This window comes from Benincasa hispida, chromosome 11 (assembly GCF_027475165.1).
Source record: "Benincasa hispida cultivar pf3 chromosome 11, pf3_genome.v1.1, whole genome shotgun sequence".
Lineage (NCBI taxonomy): Eukaryota > Viridiplantae > Streptophyta > Magnoliopsida > Cucurbitales > Cucurbitaceae > Benincasa > Benincasa hispida.
Window position 1 is genome coordinate 87,907,223 of NC_143488.1, and position 10,337 is coordinate 87,917,559.

General features: G+C 33.9%; 1 long non-coding RNA gene across 5 annotated transcripts; it reads left to right on the forward strand.

The window, feature by feature from the left end:
• Window positions 1–529: 529 nt before the first annotated feature.
• On the forward strand, window positions 530–5,813 carry LOC120090050 (uncharacterized). 5 transcript variants are annotated; one of them, XR_016524418.1, is made up of 8 exons: window positions 530–989; window positions 1,219–3,439; window positions 3,513–3,669; window positions 3,742–3,880; window positions 4,087–4,245; window positions 4,564–5,066; window positions 5,305–5,438; window positions 5,557–5,813. It is a non-coding gene; the product is annotated as an uncharacterized LOC120090050 (long non-coding RNA). The 5 variants fall into 5 exon arrangements; XR_016524420.1 differs by having other exon boundaries at window positions 540–1,283; window positions 3,386–3,439; XR_016524421.1 differs by having other exon boundaries at window positions 540–1,283; window positions 3,390–3,439.
• The last annotated feature ends 4,524 nt before the right edge of the window (window positions 5,814–10,337 follow it).

The window sequence follows — 10,337 nt, forward strand, 5'->3', positions numbered from 1 at the left end:
CGACGCTAGCTTCAAAAGCGTCATGAAAAGTCTACTTTTTCTAATGATTTTGTTGACGTACGAAAAAGAACGTCAATAATTCAGGTATTGATTATGAATTGTTTTTAAATTATTCCTAACAAATGTTTCTGAAAATATAATTGGATAACTGCCTTCTTATGGAAAAAAAAACTTTTTTTTTCAGAACATCATTCTAAATCTGAATATGTTTTTGTTTTAAAAAAATAATTGATATTATGATATCTTCACAGCTAACAAATTTGTGATTTTCTTAAAAAATAAAATAAAATGAAATTTGTAAAAAGAGGTTTTTGATACCATTGAAATGTTTAACTCACTACTTGATCAATATTTATATTAGAAATTTTCTTTTATATATTTGAAATTTTTTGGTTGCCAAATTGAGAAATAAAATTAACATTTCATATCAATATAAGAACTTTGATTTATTAAAATATAGATAGACATGTGAATATGTTAGTGAATATATCCAAGTCTATATTTTATATCTCTATAGTCGGTGAAATAATAAATTTAAAATTTGTCATGTCTACTTTAACTTAGGGGTGCATTTGTGACAAAATTTAGACATGCATGACAAATTGAATGTTGTCAAAAATTCGTTTACTGCTAAATTTAACTGTCTGCTAGCTCACGTACTTAAAGGTAGATATTTTCAAACTGGTGATTTCCTCAAGACTTCTCTGAGAAATAACCTCTTTGTTCCTGAAGGGTTAAAGGTAGAGAATTGGGAATGGTGCTTATATATACATCCACAGGGACCCCTGGTTGAAGGATGCTAGCCCTAAAACTCCTTTTTGCTTGAACAAAAACATGCAGTCCAAACATGTTCCTTGATCTCAAGGGGAATTGGAATTGTTCTTTAATTAGCGAATCCTTTCTCCCTATTGATGCCAAGACCATTATGAGCATGCCAAGGATGGATTGTAGGGGAGCTGATGAGGTTATCTGGGGCTTGGAGTCGAAAGGTTGCTTTCGGTTAAGAATGTTTATAATTTGGCGGTTAGTGAGAAGGTTGCGATGCTTGTATCTGGATTGGATTCTCTTAGGTCTAAGCCCCTTTGGAATTCGGTCTGGAAGCTTAAGGTGCTGACTAAAGGGAAGTGTTGTGTGGAAAACAATCAACAATTATCATTCCTACCTTGGTAATATTATTAAGAAAGGTGTTATTACTAATCCTCTTTGTTTGTTTTGCAGGAAGTATGTGGAGTATTTGAGTCATGTGTTCTGGGAATGCAAATTCATGGGCGTTTGGCGCGCAGGTTTAAAATCAAAAGCCTAGATGCTTATTTGAGAGGGTTTTGATGTCTGGGAATCACAAATGACTATGTTTAGGGGGCAGGGATTGAATGCTTGAGTTTTTGAAGCCTGTGTTTTGAAAGAACCTGTGAAGGCTCCGCAATGGAAGCGGGGATCGTTCCCAATTTTTGTTTTCACAGAACTTTAATTTACAGAACAAAGACAAGAAAAATTATGCATTAAACATTAAATTTACAACATGCTTAGGGGAGAATTAGGAAAGAAAAGAACGCCTACCTTTGAAGAAATTACAGTCTTCACGAATTCCCTCAATCTGAATCACAAACTCTTCGTTCTGGATCTTGATCTTCCAAAAAGAAAATCCCAAATAGTCACCACAAATTGGAACCTCTTGTATTCTCCTTAGGAGTTGAGAATTAGCAGGAGGTGTGGGCTCTGCTAAGTTATTTGGAAAGATAGAGGAGAGGATTTGAGAGGAAGAAGAAGAAAAACCCTTGATCTTAGGGTGAAAAGCCAGAGAGAGATGCTTGTTTTCTTCTTTCTCTACGTAAAAAATGTAAGCAAGAAGAACCAACGTCTCATAACCCTTTCAACACCACCAATGATGGCACTAGAAAAAATTCGGGCTTTAATGTCGGTTGAAAAAAGTGAAATCGAATGTATAATGTCGGTTTTTTTTAAAAAAAACAAAACGGATCTTTAATGTCGGTTTTAAACCGACATTGAAGATAGGCTTTAATGTCGGTTTAACCGACATTAAAGGTGTAATTTTTTTTTCCTTATTTTATTAAATAATATAACCCTAAATCGTGGCTCCTTCTCTTCTTTACCTTTCGTGCCGACACTAAATAATATAACCTTAAATCGCCGTCGCTTCTTCTCTTCGTTATCAGCTTTCTTCCCTCGCCATCTGTTGATCGTTCTTCACGCCGTCTGTCGATCATTCACGCGATTTAGGTATTTTGATATTTTTCTTTAAAACTTCGTGGATAGATATCATCTTTGTTAGCTTTAAGAGTGTTTCACTTCATTATATGTTGATATAGATGTTGTCCTTCTAATTTTTAAAGCTAATTGATAAAGACGAGATATCTATTTTTTTTCTCCTTTGAAAAGATGTTATAAGATAAGGAAAAGAGAAAGAAGGGGAAAAAAGGTGAAGAGTGTCCTAAGTAAAGAATCTACTGCAATCAATTAAGAAGAGAATTTATCATGGCTCAGCTATTCTCTATTTCTCTCTCTAGTCAAAAAGTATTTCCCACAAAATAAATTTGGATTCAAATCAATTCCCCCCCCCCAACACACACACAAACAAAACCAATTTCCATTCAGATTTGAATTGAATGGTTCAAAATCACTATCATTATGAAATGAGAATACACACAACCAAAAGAAAAGTTTATGCAACTTTAATAAGACTATTTCAGAGGAGGAGATCGTAGACAGGTCCAATCCATTGAAACAAACACCATTTTCCACTTCTAGAGTCTATTTGTTGTGTGCTAGCATGTTTCAGGCTTCTATTGTAATTTATATATTATTTATGGCTACATATTGATCATCTTGAATCATGTGTTTTGGCTAAATAATAGCATGTTGTGATGTCATGTAGTAATGTAATAGCTTACGTGTGAATGAGTTATTAAGTGATATGGTGCATATGACTTTGTTGATAGTTTGGTTGTGCATATGATTATGTTGGAGGCATGTTGTTATTTTATGTATTTTGACATGAGATATGGTTTAGGATTATATGGTAGAAATCATGCATTGGTGAGATTTTGTGAGAAGAGGGTTGAAAACCTTGTGAACTTGTAAAGAAAATGTCTCAATGTTGGAGGCATGTTGTTACTTTATGTGTTTTGGCATGAAATTTTTGTTCTTATGTTTACGCCTCTTAACTGTTTGTGTAAATGTCTCAATGAAAGCCAGCTATGATTTCATTCCAATATGTCTCTCTACTCCTAGATTTTGGCCTTTTAATGTGACTATGGCCTTTGAAATTCGATTTGATTAATGGTTTTGTTGTATATGATACATTTGTTGAATTACTTGAAGTTCTAATGCATAATTACTTGCTACCTTTTGTGATAACATCCTTAAGAAAGGTAGGAATGAGAAGTGGAGTGATGAAACAATTAAGGAGACACTTGAGAAGGTAATTTTTACTGTGATTTGGTGTATCTCATTTGGATGTGTTTTTACTGTGTACTGGAAGTTTGTTGATGTAGTTGGGAGAAATCTAGCAATTTGGATGTGGGTAGTTGTTAGCCTAAGCATATTGGAAAATAATAAGTGTTATCTCCTGGACTGTGGTGCTGAAATATTTGTTTGGGTTGGAAGAGTGACACAGTAGAGGAGCGAAAAGCAACAATTCAAGTAGCTGAGGTAACCTTCTGTGCAAAATTTCAAGTAATTAAAGTTATGGACAGGATTTATCAAACAATACTTTATATTCAGGAATTTATTGCCAGCCAGAATAGGCCAAAGGAAACTCGTGTGACTCGGATTATACAAGGCTATGAAACACATTCTTTTAAGTCCAACTTCGAGTCCTAGCCAGTTGGATCAGTGACTACAGGTGCTGAGGAAGGAAGAGGTAAGTAGCTGGTAGTTGCCATATCTAATTGATAAAATGAGTTTTTTATTCTGCTTGCTTTAATTATTATTCAAAATGGTACTCTTTTTGTAAACAACTCTATTGCTGTTTACAAAACTCCATCATTCTATTGCTGTTTTGTAAACAGCTCTATTGTTGTTTACAAAACTCCATCATTCGGGGTCTTGATGGTTTTCATTCTCTAGGTATGGCAAATCAATGGCAGTGCCAAAACTCCATTGTTTGTAGAGGATATTGGTAAATTTTATAGTGGAGACTGTTACATCATTCTTTACACCTACCACTCTGGTGAGAGGAAAGAAGATTATTTCTTGTGCTCTTGGTTTGAAAAGGATAGAATCGAGGTTAGTTAGCATTTAGGGTTTATTTTGAGAAAATCTAACTATTGTAAGTTACATACTTAAACTTGGAATGTGGTGGTACACTTGCCAATTCAGTTGAATAACTAGTGCTGATTCCCTAAAAAAGGGAATAATGGAAGATGGTTTCCTTGATCTAATGAAAGTACTTTTGATTCCTGTAAAAGAATAATTGCTTATAAACAAGTGTAGGGATGTTTTCTCATTCCTTACATTTTCATATCATGACATATTTAAGTGCATTTGTACATAAACATATGTGTTTATTGCTGTTAAATTATTTTCTATTATTTCAAACCTCAGGAAGATCAAAAGATGGCTACACGGTTGATGAATACAATGTCCAACTCGTTGAAAGGGAGACCTGTTTAGGTACCATAAACAAAAAGTATACGTGATAAATAGTTTCTATCTTTGGGAATTTCCTTATCATATGTTTTTTTCTTTTGGCAGACTCGTATATTTCAAGACAAAGAGCCACCCCAATTTATTGCCCTCTTTCAACCTTTTGTAGTACTCAAGGTGGTAGTCTTATAAAGCTTTTTTCTTAACTCATCGCTTTTGATTAGAATCATGTTGTAGTTTCTTTTATAAGGTTCTGATGTGAAACTGAGAAGGTCCTTGAGAGACACAAATAACCATCATTTTCTTAATGAATTCTGGTGTAGGGTGGCTTGAGCTCTAGTTACAAGAAACTCATAGCAGATAAAGCTTTGGCTAATGAAACTTACACGGAAGATTCTGTTGCCCTTATTAGGATATCACAAACATCCATTCACAACAATAAAGCAATGCAAATTGAAGTTGTATGTAGTAGTGATTTTGATAATTTTCTTTCTATGTTAAGTGTGATTCATGCTTTTTAAAATGTCTTTCAATCTTGCCTCTTGAGGTTTGAAATATATGTGTGCATACATATTCAAGCTGACTGGAAATAATGTTATAACATTGTCATTGGGTCATGTTTCTTGTTTATGCTCAAAGCCTGTACTAATTTGAGCCATTCCAAGTCTTATGGTAACGTCTCAACTTATGATTATTTAGGTTGCAACCTCATGGAACTCTACTGAGTGTTTTGTCCTGCAATCCGGCTCTTCTGTTTTCTCTTGGCATGGAAACCAAAGTACATTCGAGTAGAACAGTTAGCTGGCAAAAGTTGCAGAGTTTCTAAGGCTAAGGTCTCAAACATTTTATCCATTTCTATATATATATATATATTTGAATGGATTCAATCTTCTGTTGCATGTGTTACGCTTATGCCCAAACCTTTATTGTTTGTGATCCTTTGAACAACAGTGCTCAGACAAAGATGCCTATAACCAGACACTGCTGAAGCTGAGGGGTTTGTTCAAGAAGAATTATGAAGAGATCCATACTTACCAAGTGGAGAGAGACAGTAAACTCATAATGTTTGTAAAATCATAATCTTTGTATTATTTGTAATTTGTGTTTTCAAAGCCTGAATTATTGTACGCCTTTTAAATTATAATTCTATAGCAGAATTTACAGATTAAATGTAATAAATTTACAATCCATACATGAATAATATGTCATAGCCATAGCGTTCGATGATGATGTGTCATGTTATACTTTTTTACCCAAAAAATGGATTTGGCAAGGGAACTTTAAAAAATGGATAATAATTGATAAAACGGACAGATTCGGCTTCAATTCGGTTAAGAATTAAAAAAAAAAAAATACAGGCTTTAATGTCGGTTGCAACCATCAGGTTTTAATCACTAAAGACCTTTAATGTCGGTTACAACCGACATTGAAGGCTGTGTTATTGGTGTTATTGAAGCCCTTTAATGTCAGTTTAAAACTGACATTAAAGGCAATCAACATTAAAGGGCTTTAATAACACTATCTTTAATGTCAGTTGCCAACTGACATTAAAGCCCGAATTTCTTCTAGTGTGGAGAGGAAAAGCAGAGAGGGAGTTATTAATAACTCCTTCATTTAATTTAATTCAAAATTAAATTAAATATAATATATAAATATATATATAAATATATATAATATAATAACTAACTTACTATATATATTTATATTTATATTTATATTTATATTTAGATTATATCAAATATAACATATAACCTATAACTTTTTATATTGTATCAAATACAATATAACTTATAGTTTGTATTTTTCTCAATTAATCATGGTATTTAGTATAAATCATATTTACACTAAATTATATGAATCTCATCCATATAATTAATATTTGAATCATATTCAAATATTTAATTCCTCTCAAAATAAACTTTATGTTATAATGTATCAAATACATTATATTAATTATATCATGTATAATTAATTTAATTAATTATATTATATATAATTAATTCCCTCATTTAATTTAAGCAATTCAAATTTATCCAAAATTAATTCTCAATAATCTCTGTTGAGCTACAGAGGGGACCTTATGGACCTGTAGATTGAAGCTTCAATGGTACTTGGATAATTAATTAAACTTTTTAATTAAATTACTCAACATCCATTAATTTTTTATCACTCCACTAAAGACCCGCAGCTGCACTCTTCGCACTACAAATATATTTCTGTGTCCATTTGATATAACCATGCAACAGTTCGATGACCCTTCACAAATTGCTCGTAAATACAGTTGGGTCAAAATTATCGTTTTGCTCTTATAGTTAAATTTAACTTCTTAAGTACCACTAGTCCCTCTAATGAACAATAATCATAGTCCAACTATGACCAAGTCCCTCTCAGGACAAGATAGGATGTAGCCACATTGTTCAAACCTTGGAATCAGCCCTTAAGGGAGCAATTTATCTACTTATCCCGACATTAGGGAATGAATGAATACCGTCTTGTGTAACTGTGTTCCTAGCTCCCCAATCAGACGAATCCCTAAAATGGTAGGTATATTAAGATGACAATCTAGCCACTCTCACCCATACAAATCAAAGGATTGCCTTCATAGGCAAGAGTTCACAACCCACTCAGGATTCAGGTTATGTCACCTATAGTCATCCTGGTGAAATGTAAGTCTCTATTATTAACGGTGTTATATAATGAGACTAGTCATTTCGTGGTCTGGTCTTATACAAACTCTTTGTATAGGATACCTTCGCTCACATGTCTCCACAAATGATCAGGATCAGATCATTTGTAGCACTTTACAACACTTGTAACATCTACAAAGCGGGTCGTATTCGTAGTGTCACTCGGATAAGGTACCCAACCTTATCCATCTACTACAGACTGTTTAGGTTACCATTTAAACATGATCCACCCGTATATCTCTACATACATGTTTAAATTACATAAAATAACCTAGGATCTTAGTTTATTGGATTGAATGTATGCTCATAAAATAACAATTATTTTAGTAATAACAATTTGTTTATACAATGTTTACAAATTATGAGAATACTAAAAAGATTTAGGACACCAATCTCAACAATCTCTTACTTATCCTAAATCTTAGGGAGCTTAATGTACAATACAAATAAAATGCAAAATACAATAAACTACAACATACACTATACCCCAATAACATCTTCCACTTGCCGTGGATAATATGTCACATATCCTATAGACCCAGACTTTCTAGATGTCTCTCAAACACTTTAGCCATGAGAGCCTTTGTAAACGGATCATAACCGCTGTGCTCCGAAGCAATCTTCATGAAAATCACGTCACCTCGATGCACAATCTCTCGAATCAAGTGATATTTTCCCTTAATGTGTTTTCCTCTTCTATAACTCCTAGGTTCCTTAGAAATTTCCATAGCACCACTATTATCAAAATAAAGTATGATGGATAAAGACATATTTGGAATAATTTCCAAATCAGTAGGAACTTCTAAAGCCAAACGACCTCTTTAGCAGCTTTATAAATAACTACGTATTCAGCTTCCACAGTGGAGTCTGCAATGCATCTTTGCTTGATGCTTTGCCAAACTATAGCTCCTCCATTCAGAGTAAAAACTGACCCTAATGTGGATTTTCGAGAATCTCGATCAGTGTGAAAGTCAGAGTCCATGTATCCTATAAGTATTAAATTCTTATCTTCATACATAAGCATATTGTCCCTCATTCTCTGAAGGTACTTGAGGATTGTTTTGACCGCTGTCCAGTGATCTAATCTTGGATTAGATTGATATCGACTGGCAATCCCTACTGCATAGCAAATGTCAGGTCTGGTACATAACATTATACGTAAGCTACCAATAGCCTAGGAAATTCGTCTCATTACCTCAAACTCTTGAGGGGTTTTAGGACACTACTCCTTAGAAAATACAATTCCATGCCTGAAAGATAATAAACCCTTCTTGGAATTGTGCATCGAATATCTAACAAGCATTTTGTCAATATAAGATTCCTGAGACAAGGCCAACCTTTTGTTCTTACGATTCCTGATGATCTAGATCCCTAGAACAAACTACGCCTCTCTTAAATCTTTCATTTGAAATTGGGCGGCCAGCCATTTCTTTACATCAGTTAGAAAACCTACATCATTCTCAATGAGTAGGATATCATCCACATATAGCGCGAAGAAAGCTACTGAGCTATTGATGATATTTTTGTAAACACAAGGCTCATCAACATTTTGATCAATGCCATAAGATTTGTTATTCCAAGATCGAGATATTTGTTTCAGTCCATAAATGGACCGATTAAACTTGCAAACCTTTTGCTCTTGATCTTGTTGAATGAGTCCTTCTAGTTGATTCATGTAGATGGTCTCTTCAAGATTACCATTCAAAAAGGCAGTTTTGACGTCCATTTGCCATATTTCATAGTCATAATATGTGGCTATGGACAAGAGAATTCTGATAGACTTTGACATGACAATAAGTGAGAAAGTTTCTTCATAGTCCACTCCCTTAATCTAGATATAACCCTTTGCCATAAGTCTAGCTTTAAAGATATGTACCTTTCCATCGACCCCATCAAGTTTATCTATAAGTTCCCAGACAGAATTGAAGTACATAGACCCAATTTCTTGATTCATGGCTTTAATCCATTTATCCTTGTCAACATCTTCCATTGCTCGGTTATAAGACAATGGATCCTCAACGCCATCATCAGCTATGATGTCTTGGGCTTCTGTTAAACCCATGTAGCATACAAGTGGGTTCATAACCCTCCCACTATGTTGAGGCAATCTCAACTCTTGAGATGGATGTGTATGACTAGGTGAACCCACATAAATAACTCTTGTTGATGTATCAGCCCCTTCAACAACACTTTTTGAAGTGTCAGTAGATTCATTAGAAATTTCACTTCAAACAATTTTTCTTCGTGGTTTATGATCGCTCATGTGGTCTTCTTCTAAAAAGGTAGCGTTTGTCGACACAAACATTTTATTCTCACTTAGATCAAAGAAGTACCCATCTATTATTTCCTTGGGGCAGCCTACTGTTGGGTTGTATGTCCTAAAACTCATAGTTTGTAATGTTAAACGTATTCTATTATCAATAAATATTTTATTGATGTTTATTCAATAAAAATGTTATTGAATATGTGAATTGCACTTGTAAAGTCTAAAACCTATAAACCAAAGATCCATGGCTACTATATGAATACATGAACTTTATGTGGAGACATAAGAGTAGATCAAATTTAGTAAATAGCCAAAATGGTTTATAGTATATGAATAAGGTTGGGTACCTTATTCTGGTAACACTATTGGATGCAGTTCACTCTGTATTTGTTAGAATTTGTTCTAAAGTGCTACAAACGAAGTGATCTGGATTCATTCATGTATTGACATGAGAAGTGAGGGCGTCCTATGCAATGAGTTTACATAAGATCAGACCAAGAATTAAGTCACTCTTACTTTATAACGTTGTTTACTGTTTAAGATTGACTATTTCAAAGCGATGACCTAGGTAACTTTACCTTAATCCTGAGCTAACTATGAACTCTTGTTTATTCAGGATTATCCTTAGATTTTCATGGGTGAGGGTTGACTCAATAGTGCTGGCTCAATAAGCCTCCCATTTGAGTGGTAAGACTGGGTTGATAGTTGGGGACATAGGGTGTAAGACAGAATTCAATCATACCCACTTTTAAGGATAGTAGAGAGGTTGTTTCCTTAAG